Below are 12,657 nucleotides of genomic sequence, written 5' to 3'. Positions count from 1 at the left end.
GGGAAATAGATAGCAGTTATCAATTTGAAATAATATGTAAGTATCATATACATCAGATAATTATTTAATTTTTATCATTATATTTTTTAAGATTTTTTTTTTTTATTAACTGCAGATATTTTTGATTTAATATTCAAAATATTTTTCTGATAATTTCCATAACTGATTACATATTTTGACGAGTGAACTAGAGTTCCTAGTGGACCTACATTTTGCGAAGTGCACATGTGCCACAACACAGTTCATACCGCTTATCTAAGTTTTAAATACTTATAAAGTTATAACTAACTAGGTAATCAACTAATTACTTACTCGTTTAAAATTTGAATTTCACAGGTACGTCGAAATGTTCAAAAAAATGTTTGCTTTGAAATATAAAATTAAAAATATTTACTTTCATTCAAAAAGTAAAAACTTAAAAACAATAACATTAAAAAAAGTAAAATACATGTAGTTTTGTTTTAAATTTAAATTAAATAAAAAAAAAATATTTTCAAAAACTTTAATAATTTTATAAATATTGAGTATTTACTGTTACAACAGTCACCAATAATACGATTCTGACAAATTGTTTCTTATTATAAGCAAAATAAAATTATAATTAAGAGGACTTGATATTCTGAAGTAACATGGAATGTTGTATTTTTTGTAATAATTATGATTAGTTTTTTTCAAAACTTTTTTGAGTAGGAGATAAGTTTTAACAGTGTCGTTCTATTTACTACACATTTTATCAACTTGGTACTTAAAAAATACCATTTTTATTTTTTATTTTCTTAGTACTTATCTTATTCGCAAAGAAAACAACAAGAAAACCGTGAAAATTGTTGAACGATTGGAAGCATGTGCTCGGCTGTTAAACGTTTTTGGAATACGATGATTTATCATTGTTCTAAAATGTTTAATATTAATAATAATGCAATAATAGAATGCATATAGGTTGGTATTCATATAAGTGCATTCTCATAACTGTCTGATTAGTTCGGCCCATTCTTAACTATAATTATTTTATTTATATGTCCTCATCTAGCATTAGACCTACTCAGTAAGAATTAAATGCTGATTACTCACCTCATTTTATTCTTTAGTAATGCATTTTGTTTTTAAATTGCAACTGTAAGCATTTTTAAGCATATATACCTAAAGACCATATATTTAAAAAACTTATATTTTTTATATCTACCATTAAATAGTGTCTTGTGGGCTGTAGCTTCATTTATTTCAAACAAGACACAATCTTTTCTGCTGTAAAACAATTGTAAATAAGCTCATATTTTCTTGAAAATATCGTCGTATAGGTTTTTAGTTATTCAATTTTATGTAGGTGCTAAGAATAATAGTTATTATCAATGGTTTTAAGCAATATTTTAACAATTTATAAAATATAAATAAAATAACATTAGTGAGTAGGACTATACAATTAATATAGCTCCAATACTTTTAAAACCTATTATTATGGACTATTATGTTAAGTACATTCAATTTAATAACTGAGAAATTAGTATTTCGAATTTTATTGTACACTGAAATTCTCACAAAACTGCCCACTTAACAATTTATAGAGAAAAAAAAGCGGATCTCATTTGAAAAACAAATTAACTATCAAAAAGACTCCTTGAACTCTCTTTAAATAATATAAAAATCTAAATATTTGAAGTACGGGTTTTAAGTATTTTTAAAATTTCCAAAGTCAAAATTTGAATAAATGAATAATTAGAGGTAACATTTTGGGTGAGTATGCTTCGTGAATCGCCCGGTATGTTAAGTTTACTTCAAATAAAAAAGTTATAGAGTCCAAAGTTTGAAAAGTGACGCAACTCTAAAATGTTATCTTTATTTGATAAATGCTTACTTGTGACCAAATAAAACACGAATGCAGTGTGAAATACTAACAGCTAAACAACAATAGTCTACTTTTCATGTAGACCGATGTAGACCCATTGCCTCCCATAATGTTCTCATATCATAATAAAAATGTATGTTTATATACATGTATACAAGTAAAACAATAAATTATGATAAAATAAAAAATAGACACCAAAGTTTATTACTATTACTATTATATAGCTACTATAACTGGTATTTATTATTATAATTATATTAATATTATTTGATTAAATTTTTATAGATATTGTTATATAAATTGTTATCTTATCTTTTATTTTTAATGTAAAGAAATATATTTATATTGTAAATAACCATTAATCACTAAGCTTAGATGAAATTAAAAAAAAAACAAGTATATAGGTGCATATTTTGTGTATCTAAGTATTTGATAAATGTACTGTTAATATCTATAAAGCATGTACAAAAAAATGTTTATTCATAATAAATAATAAACATACAATAACCTATCCAACAGATATACTTCAAACTGCGTGTCCCGAAGAGTTTATTTAATCATGGAAATTGTATTTTTTTTCAAAGATTATTTTGAAAGTAAATAGTTATAAAGTATCTAAGCTGTATACTCTTTGAGTAAAAAGTTTATTTTAGCATTTTTGTTGATTTTTAAAAGTGATTATTGTTGAGAAATTACATCACTATTGTATTTGTTTTAGTAAAAATGTGCTTATAAATTAAGTATTATTGTTTTAACGATGATTTAATGCGTTTACAGAATATAAAAAGACATCGGAATTTTCTCTTGTACGTGTATTGTATTTGTATAATTGAACCAAGCACTATTATAATTTCAACTAGATAATAACATAATATGAAATAATTTTTAATTTTTTGATTATAGGTTGAGTAAGTACCTACCGACCGTTTGGAATTGGAATTAATTAAAAAGGCAGACATATATTTAAACTACTAGACTTAAGGCCATTGCGGTAAGTATTTAATATCTTTATTAAGAGTTTGTTATCTTCGCATTTCATTTGTATGGAGTCCAAAAATATTTATGGTAAAATAATATAACGTGATAACACGTATGCACTTCAAGAGATCAATAAAAACAAAATACAATAATTTTATTGCAATTCCAACTCGAGTTACAGTGTTATAAGATCTTGTACACAATGATGAGCGAAGAATAGTATTTAATAGTATGTCAAATTTCCAGCTCAGTAATACGTTACGCACACATTTTATTATTGTGATCAAAAGAAATTGAGAAACGCCATGTTGGGTGATTGACTCGTGGACTTAAAGTTTTTTTTTTTAATAAACGACGTAGTAATATTAAAATTTAATTCGGTGTGTATTTAAAATATTTATAAGGTTGTTTAGTTTTTTTCCATGAATGTTTCACAAAGTAACTTCACACAAAGTCCGTATGAAATAAAATAAAACTTCAAAATGCATTCCATTTGATGTTATATAATTATATTATTAGTTATTATACGCGTTGTGATGAAATAATTTTTTTTTTGAAGGGTTTTCCATTATTGAAAATAATCTTTTCCTACAGACATTTATTATGTATTGTGCAAACTCTCAAGTATACGGTGGCACATAAAAATCAAAAATTTACAATATTAAATTTAATAGTAATAAAAATTACAAATATTATGAAATAATAATAATAATGTCAGTTGTTTGTGTAAATTATATTGTTTATACTGTAATAGTAAATGAATAAGGTACGTTTTTCTTAATTATCAAAATATCACGATCACACAAAACATAAAGAATTACGACGGTCAGCATATATTTTAATAGAGTACCTTATATTAATACCCGATTAATAGAGCTTCGTTTTCACACGGAAACTAAATATTATTATGAGCATCAATTTTCAAATAATTATTCTCGTTACTTTGAGTTTGATGGCTTGGTAGATTATTTACTCAGTCTTAATCATTTAGAATATTATGTCTTGTCAACAAGACTGTGGTCGTACGTTCAACGATAATGACGTTTCGCATAACCATTTTACATAATATAGGATATATGCATACGCGACATACGACGTTCGTTGTAGATTGATTATAAAATTAATTTTGAATTTGCATTAATTTATTCGGTGTAGACGAAATGTATGGAAATATTATGTAAGCGATGCACTTAAGGTCAGTAATCTTGCAAACATTTACTTTGTATATTTCAAATAAATCTAATCATCAAAATGTCGTGCGATTCTTTTTAGATTTTAAGTGTGTTCGGAATATATAATTATCGAAATATATTAGCACTCAGAATATAAGGTAGTTGAACTGTTTTCTAAATAATTGTATCTACAGAAAATTGAGTAACTAAATAAGTTCATTATAATTTATATTTATTTAAAAAATATAAAATTACTTTTACGATTCATAATCTAAATAAATTTTTTGTGTGCATAAATTTGTTTACCAAGCATAATTTTAATCAACATAAAATAATAAAAAATGGAAGGAAAGTAGTTTTTGATAATGCCAACAGAAGTAAAAAAATAAAAACAATACACATTCCGTACAACATCAATTACATTATAGTTATTGTGGAATTTCATTATTTATTATTATTATATAAATATGTAATCATAAAATAATAACTAACACTTCAGTGAATAGTTTGTTTCAAAATAAGACACACAATTGAATGTTTAATGAATACGATTTAGTGAAATTCGTATTGGTGCAGAATCTTATATAAATAAGAAACTAGTAATTATCAGTTTTTATTTATATTGGTGTTGTTAGTCCACACAAGTCCTAGTGTGTTCTAGTGATTCAATATTGTTCTTTCGAGATAAATAATAAATATAAATGTTTATTATCATATTTAACTATATATGTTATAAAAACAATACATTTCCCTTTAGTAACCCCATGTTGTAAACATTTTTATTTTTTCACGTGCATTAATAATATATGAATCAATTAGCACATATAAATTTAACTTTATTTTCTGAAACTCCCTGGCTATAGTTAAAATTACAATTCAAAGGGACTTGAAAACCCTCGCTGAATTGCCTATATATAAAACATAATATATATCGATCCTCGATCGGCCCAACTAACGTTACACTAGGAAATTAAGTGAACTTTGAAATAAGTTTTCTATCTAATTAGAAATTTCCGTTTACGCAAAATTGAATTCAGGAACTATATTATAAGCAGGTAAATAAATATATGTTTACAGTATAAAAACTATACCTAGGTATATCTAAACTTTAAATGCAAACCGCGTATCCATACAAGTTATTTTGAAATACTTTAAAAAAAAAATGATTTATTTACAAAACTTTATCTAAGAGTTTGATATTTTGCAGTAGAGATTTTTCGATTATGGTCGTAATGAACAACTGCCTCGTAGGTACTATTATAATGTGTCTACATTTTGGGGTTTTTTATTTTCTGAACAGGCTATTTAATTCACCTAAACATGTGAACGTACGATTAAAATGTTAAAATAAGAGTTTTACCTATTTAATATAAAATATTAATGCCTATTTATTTCTAGAGAAATGTTGGTGTTGACCATATTATTAAATTATCTATGACTATATAACAATGATGATAATAACAATAATTATTATTATGAAGTTTAGTTTTTAGTTATACCTGCCAAAACCCCAAAATTGAATTTATTTTTAACGCCATTATAATATGCTAAATCATTCAAATAGCGTCATGAAGAGGGTTCGTGGGTTCGATCATTTACATAACTTCCATCTCCCAAATATCTAGGCACATTTTCTAATTTAATAAGAATATGATTTTGTGTGGACAAAAATAAATATAGTATACTGCATTTTCCAATTGTATATTTTTATGTATTTTCCTGATAAGCGTATAGTTAAGTGTTAATATTTCCCGAATAGTTTATAAATACATTCAGGAAATGCGTTATTGTTTTGTTGGATATAATGCATTACCTAATTAATTCTCAATATAGAAATCTATTAACGTTTATTTAGTACAAGATATTGGTATAATGCTAATTGGCAATTTGGTATTTGTATATTAAAATATGTAGATACCAAATATATATTATGGATTGCGATATACACATTACACTAACGTTCAACATACCGGTCTTTGCCTTTGATTTAAATTTTAAAAAATGACGGTTGAATAATAAAATTGTACACAATTCAAAAACCACAACTCATAAGAACATGGGTTACAAAATGCGTATAGTCTTTAATGTAAATTATCATAAGTAAATAACCTTAACCTCATCATTGCAAAAACGATTATAATTTATTGTTGCATAATAATTTTCCAGTTATTCATAATATGGCGTAACTGTGGTAGAATAAGCTTATTTATTTATAATCATGTTTTTTTAATGGTTAGATACTTGAATTATACTATTCACTATACAGTCTTCGTTGAGTCGAAGCAAACAAACATTATTCAGTTTGGATTGGTAAACCTAACCTAATCTTACTTACATAATAAATATCGTTAATTTCATTATTCAAGATTCTACTACTTATCGTATAATATACTATGACGTATCTAACTACATATAAGTATAATTTCTAGTAGTTTAATTACAAAGTGTGGTTCGGCGTGGCGTAGTGGCTGAAATCAATCACGTGAGAGTAAGCAACGGCCGCTGCCACTAGTTCTCGGATGGGTGACCACCCAGGTTCGTAGTGCGCAAAAACCTTGCCACACATACACGTGTTCCTAACTGACCGTACCAACCCTACTGTACCAACTCTACCAACCTTACAAGTTAATGACATCAGTCGTCGAAGCCTTAAACCTAATAAAAAAAAAAATTACAAAGTATAATGTATAATAATTTAGTAATATGATAATGGAGCATTAAAAAAATGTTTCCATGAACATGGCGTCTTCTTTTATGTTTGATGTATGTGCATTAAAATAATATGTGTTTTAACTAATCCCCCAGTAAGTATAACACGTCACTAACAACTCTAGCATGTTATCTTACTATTTACAGCTTGTTGAGTAGGCAGTTTACAAAGACCAAAATATAAGACTATACTACTATAGTAATAACTAATTTTTATCATTATATTACGTATCATATTGGTTAGCAACTAACTGTTAATAATTTAAAATAAAAATAATTTTAACAAAAGTAATTTACTAAAAATAATATTCTAAATAAATAAAGAACTCTTATAACAATGTTTCAATTAATTTAAGAGAATTGCCATTTTTTGTTTACTATAAAAATTCTCTTATGTAGTTTGTTGAATTGTTCTTTAACTAATAATACTTTTATGTACTCAAATACAAATATAATACAAACAAATGTTAATTTAATTAGCCTGTACATCTGTATCATGTGGAAAAGCCTCTTAATAATAAATACAAAACATTTTTGAAATTCTCAGATAAATTGGATTTATATATTTTTGTTGCTACGGTTATGAGTGATAACTTATTATTTTTTTTGTAAATAAGGTATACATTATAATCACCATAATTCATCACTTCGAGCAGGTGTGTGACGTGTGTATATTAATATATGTGTATTGTGTATGTTAATGGGCTATAATCTGATATTAAAAATATTGAATTGTTGAAACGAAATAAAAAAAAAAAATAGAGTTAGTAAATTTAAATTAGTAAAACTCTTTATACGAATACTAGTGAGACAATGTACCTACTATTGTCTATTTTAGATTCTGAGCGAAGCGAGTAATGTATTGGATTTACAATAATGTTTGTTTTTTTTGTGTCTATAGTCACACTAGGAGACAAAACTTTTATTTAAATTCGTTTTTTTTAGGTAGGTTTCAGGTTACCATTTTGACTAGTTGGTAATTTGAGTGGGCAAAATCTTAATATTTTTTTAATAAATGGGAAAAACAATCGGTAAATACGGAATTTATTCACGTAACACCAGATTCCAACAAAATTGATTTGCATTTTTTTATATTGTAAATCATAAAAAAATTATAATAATGGATACTTTAAATATACATCATATATTTATATTACCGATTTCTAAACGTGATATTATTTATAAGATGTTTTAGCTGTTACACTATTTAAAAACATTTGGAATTTATAATTTGATCTCAACTTATAATTTACGTTGATAAATTTTCCGTTTCTCGGTTACAAATATTGAAAATATAGGTACCCACCAAACAAAATTCTTCAACAAATTTTTTATTTTGTCATAGAAAAAATAGAAATATTACGATGTATGGGTACAATCTTTTTTATAATCGTTTGAAGTTCCTCATGACTATATTATATACAAAGAAATTCACAAAATATATAATATTTATATCACGATCCTATTCACACCATTAAACTGTAGTATGCAGTACGTTGATAATGACTTTAAGGTTATACTCAATATTTATGTAATATTTTACGCAAAAATTACTTCAATGTTGTAAAGGAAGCTGGGGGGGGGGGACAACTTTACGAGTCATGCTTAAAAAACAGTGAACTTAAGCATTTGTTTGAAAAATATAATCTATCAAAAAATATTAGAGCCGATGGAGATTATCGGTAATAATAAGATCAAGACTTTTGATATCTTTGAAGATTTGCTTTATAATGTTTTGATTAATGAGTTGTTTTCAATTGAAATTTTATTGCTTTATACTTTAATGTCCATGAGTACGAGAGCAATTTTATATGCTTTACATAAAATAATGACTGACCCAATTTTATCAAGTTTTCCCAGTGATAACATCAAGTGTTTTTCAGCTGATACAGCTGATTCTCTTGATGTGGATGGCGCTGATGGCGAAATATTTCTTTATGTTATCCACCTGAGAATTTGCATCTCCGACATCTTCAGGATTGCCATCCACTTCACTTAATCTGTAGCCTGGTTGCATTGTCATATTATTAAGAAATGTATGTATTTCTGATTTGTTTGTGTAATGGGACACGACTAAAAGTGATTAAAGTCGACAAGGCTATATAACATTCTGAGATTTTGGCGAGAGAAAAGAAGGGTAATATTGTTCATATCCCGCGCAAAACACTTGAAACAAGTTCAGACATTCCTTTCATCTTGAAAAGATTATAATTCCCAAAGAGACTTACATATTTTGTCATGACAATCAATAAAGCACAGGGAAAAATAGCTTTGAAAAAGTTTGATTATTCATTATATGTAAAGAGACTACAAATATTTACACATGGTCAATTATACATTGCATTTTCACAATGTAAAAGTCGCGAGGCAATCAGAATTGAAAAGAAACCAATTGAAAATAATGTATTCTAATATGTGTGTATTATATCTTATTTAAAATGTTAATATAATTACTACATAGATATGCAACGATTTACCATTATATACATTCATTGTAGTAACCTAATGATTGGTAAGGTTTACTCGAAATATAATATAATACACCAGAAAAGAGTTCTTTGGTTTTTTCGCGAGTCTTAACACAGCGACTTTTTGATTATGATTTCTGCACATTTAAAACCGTTTCTAATAATAATTATTATGCAAGCGTGGTTAACATGAAATAAGTTTATTCTATTGGGCACGCATACATAATTTGTATTTACTTATAAGCAAAATGTTCTCTTGAAATAATACGCGCACATATTAAAACATAAAATTATGAACCATCAGATTCGGGAATTTAATAACATTATCGAGTACATCACAATAATTAATCATTGAAATTTGAATACAACAAATATTGGAGAATATGGAAATGTCAGTTGTTGAAGTTAAAAACTCTTAAGCAAGATACAATATCAATAAACTTATTTAAATTTTCAACAAAAAATTAATTCAACTTTTTATTTTTTTAATCTAATTATTTATACTGTAGAAAAATGAATAGTAAAAATAATTTAAATGTAATTTTACGAAATATAATTTGGTTACTTGGATAATTTTATTAATCTGTAATATACTATAACGTTGTGTAGTATTTTAAATAATGAGAAACTTTATACCTATTATGTAATAATATAATGTACGCTTACCACCTTACCAAAATATAAAACATATACAATGTATGTGTTCATTCATTTTTCGAATTATAATGTATCAACAACTATATTTATATTATAATTTACAAATTTGATAAAACACATATTTAATTCATACTTATTATACTTATAGCAAGACACTACAATAGTGTGTATTCATGCGTAACATGTTTATCATTTACGAACTCCATTTACAATCATGATATTTATCAACTTGTTTGTTTTTTCAAATACTCCAGGCGAATGATGTTGAACAAAGTTCATTGATATGTTGTGTAATGATTTTAAACACGACTGAAATTAGTGGCAGAGAATATTGTCTATATATTTCATTATTTCACTATTTATTATTTCTTAATAAATTGTATACACAGAATGAATCACCACAGGATTTGATATTTGATCATGTAAATTTAGTGTAAATGGCCAAGTCCTCGTGGTACAATCTGAATTTTGGAACTGATATACTTCTTAAGTAGGTAAATAACATAGTGAAGACAGTAATACACGCATATATATATGGCATATTTATATTTATTATGTTCTACATATTATGAATATTATGCATACTACCAAAATGTTAAAAAATAGGTTCCCGTATTATACTATCTATTTACTCAATGGAAATTTGTACATCATTAATTTACTCAAAATTTAATTCAATTTGAATGAAACCAACGAATACCTATTTGTGGGACTATATTATATTGCGTCAAACCTGCGGATTATATTATCACATTATGTACATAATATAATATAATTTATATGATATGATATAAAATGAAATCTCTTCTTTGCTGAAACGTAAAATTATATTTTCAATGATCATTATGTAGTGTTGATATTAAATTGAATTCCAATAATTGCATGTATGTGCACTTAAAAATAATAAATAATACTCTTAACATTAACAATACTATCAAATCAAGTCGAACAAATATTCGGCTAGTGTACTATACAATCAGAAGTGCGATCCATTCTCAATTATAATATAAACTATATAGGTGTTCCAAAATGTTGAGCACCTGATGTACCTAGTCTGCTGCTGTTCAACTTCTGAATTTGTTTTCCCGTTAAATATTTATCTTACTGTCCCAAATGTTTGAAATTAATTTTTTTCCATAGCAAGATCAGTAATGTTTGAATCGTTCGGTCGATTGCAGTTTAACACAAATGGTGTATTATTATCAGTTTACACGTGTCCGACTCACTTATCTTATAATATTTGGTCAGCACTGCACAAGTGTATACTACGGAGCAAACACTACGTTTGGCATACAAAAATGATATATTATTAATATGTTGCTATTTTATCGATTAAAATGAAAAATGAAACGTGATGTTTCATTGATTTTGTAAATTATCGTACATCTAGGTACGAATTATAACAATGTATTATATATTATATAAAAGATAAAAAGCCCGACAGTAGACTTGGTGTTGAGTACACGTCTCGTTTCGATCATCTTGTCGCAGGACACAGTGGTGTTTTATTATTATAAAAAGTGAAAAGTAATGATGAATTATGATATTAAAAAAAATATGTAAAGTGTGGTGAAAATGACGCTTGTTCAAATTTTTTAAAAATGTCACTTTGGTTTTTAGTATTTTTTCGTTGTACAAAAGAAAATTGAAACATCAGCTAATCCAATCAATAATATTGCATTCAATTTCCAATCAATAAGATGGGTTTCTTGAAACTTTGAAATATATAAAAACAATTTAATTAATTACATAATTTATATAATTTATACAATAAAGTTTTCTGTTTGCTAAAAATCTAAAAAAAAAAATGATTAGTTAAAAAATAATAAAATATGAAAAGTAATGCATTCTACACTGAAAATGTACAATAAAATCATACAGTATAATATGTATAATCATTGAAATTAAATAAATATATTAAATTATATATTATATTATTACATTTAAATGTATTTATACTTATTAAATAGTTTAAAAAGTACTTTAAAATTTAAAAAAATCATAACTGCGTGAATTTCCTCGTATTACTTATTAATTTTGTGCTTTAAAAATTATTAAATTTTTAAATTTTTCAGAAAAGCCAATAACCCCGGTAATTAAAGCGTATTTTCAAATAAAAAATAAACTTATTCGTTTTATGAACATTATAAATTATACCTATATTAAAGTATTAAACTAAAATAAGCTAATAATTATTGTAGCGAACATAATTATTTATCTACAATTATATGGCATATTGTTATAATTTGTTGTGTGTATTCAAAACCAAAAACGTTACGTTTAAAATAATTTCGAAATAACGCCACTTATCCCTCGTACCCGTTGTAATATAATATATTGTAGTAAAAACAATCCATAAATTATTGTTGTAATAAAATTAACTTACACATTTTCACATTTTAGTTTTATGGAAAAAACCATATGGTTGCATGTTGATTTTTAACAATTTTATCGCAATTTATGAAACATAATTATTTACTATGAAGATGAATCAGACACGTCACACTCGCATATTTATTATCGTAATATATTTTCTTAAAATGTATTCGTATGGATATGTAAATAGTAGGCAGTTACATAATATATTAAAATAGCAATTAGATTAATATTATATTATATCATTTCATAATAATGCGTATTCGATTTTAAATTGCACTATAATAATAATATTATTATTGACCGATTTTCGTCGTGCAATACAATTGCATAACCAATGTGCCGTGTTACAAATATATAATATTATGAACCGTACAATTTATATTAACCTACAAAGCCGTGGTTTGGCTCGTGAGATTCGAACAAAGCTTCGTAATAGTGTCTGTTTAATGCC

The 12,657-nt window shown here is 25.7% G+C and overlaps 1 protein-coding gene across 1 annotated transcript in view; it reads left to right on the top strand.

Moving 5' to 3' along the window:
* The first annotated feature begins 2,813 nt into the window (after positions 1-2,813).
* Positions 2,814-12,657, top strand: part of LOC132947390 (ras-like protein rasC) — a 160,238-nt gene continuing 150,394 nt past the window's right edge. Inside the window, exon 1 of the mRNA XM_061017663.1 lies at positions 2,814-2,834. The gene's annotated coding sequence lies outside the window, so the exon portion shown is untranslated. The remainder of the gene's footprint in view (positions 2,835-12,657) is intronic.

This window comes from Metopolophium dirhodum, chromosome 6 (genome assembly GCF_019925205.1).
Source record: "Metopolophium dirhodum isolate CAU chromosome 6, ASM1992520v1, whole genome shotgun sequence".
Taxonomy (NCBI): Eukaryota; Metazoa; Arthropoda; class Insecta; order Hemiptera; family Aphididae; genus Metopolophium; species Metopolophium dirhodum.
The sequence above is the reverse complement of the archived record's forward strand: the minus strand, read 5'-3'. Positions and strand labels throughout refer to the sequence as shown.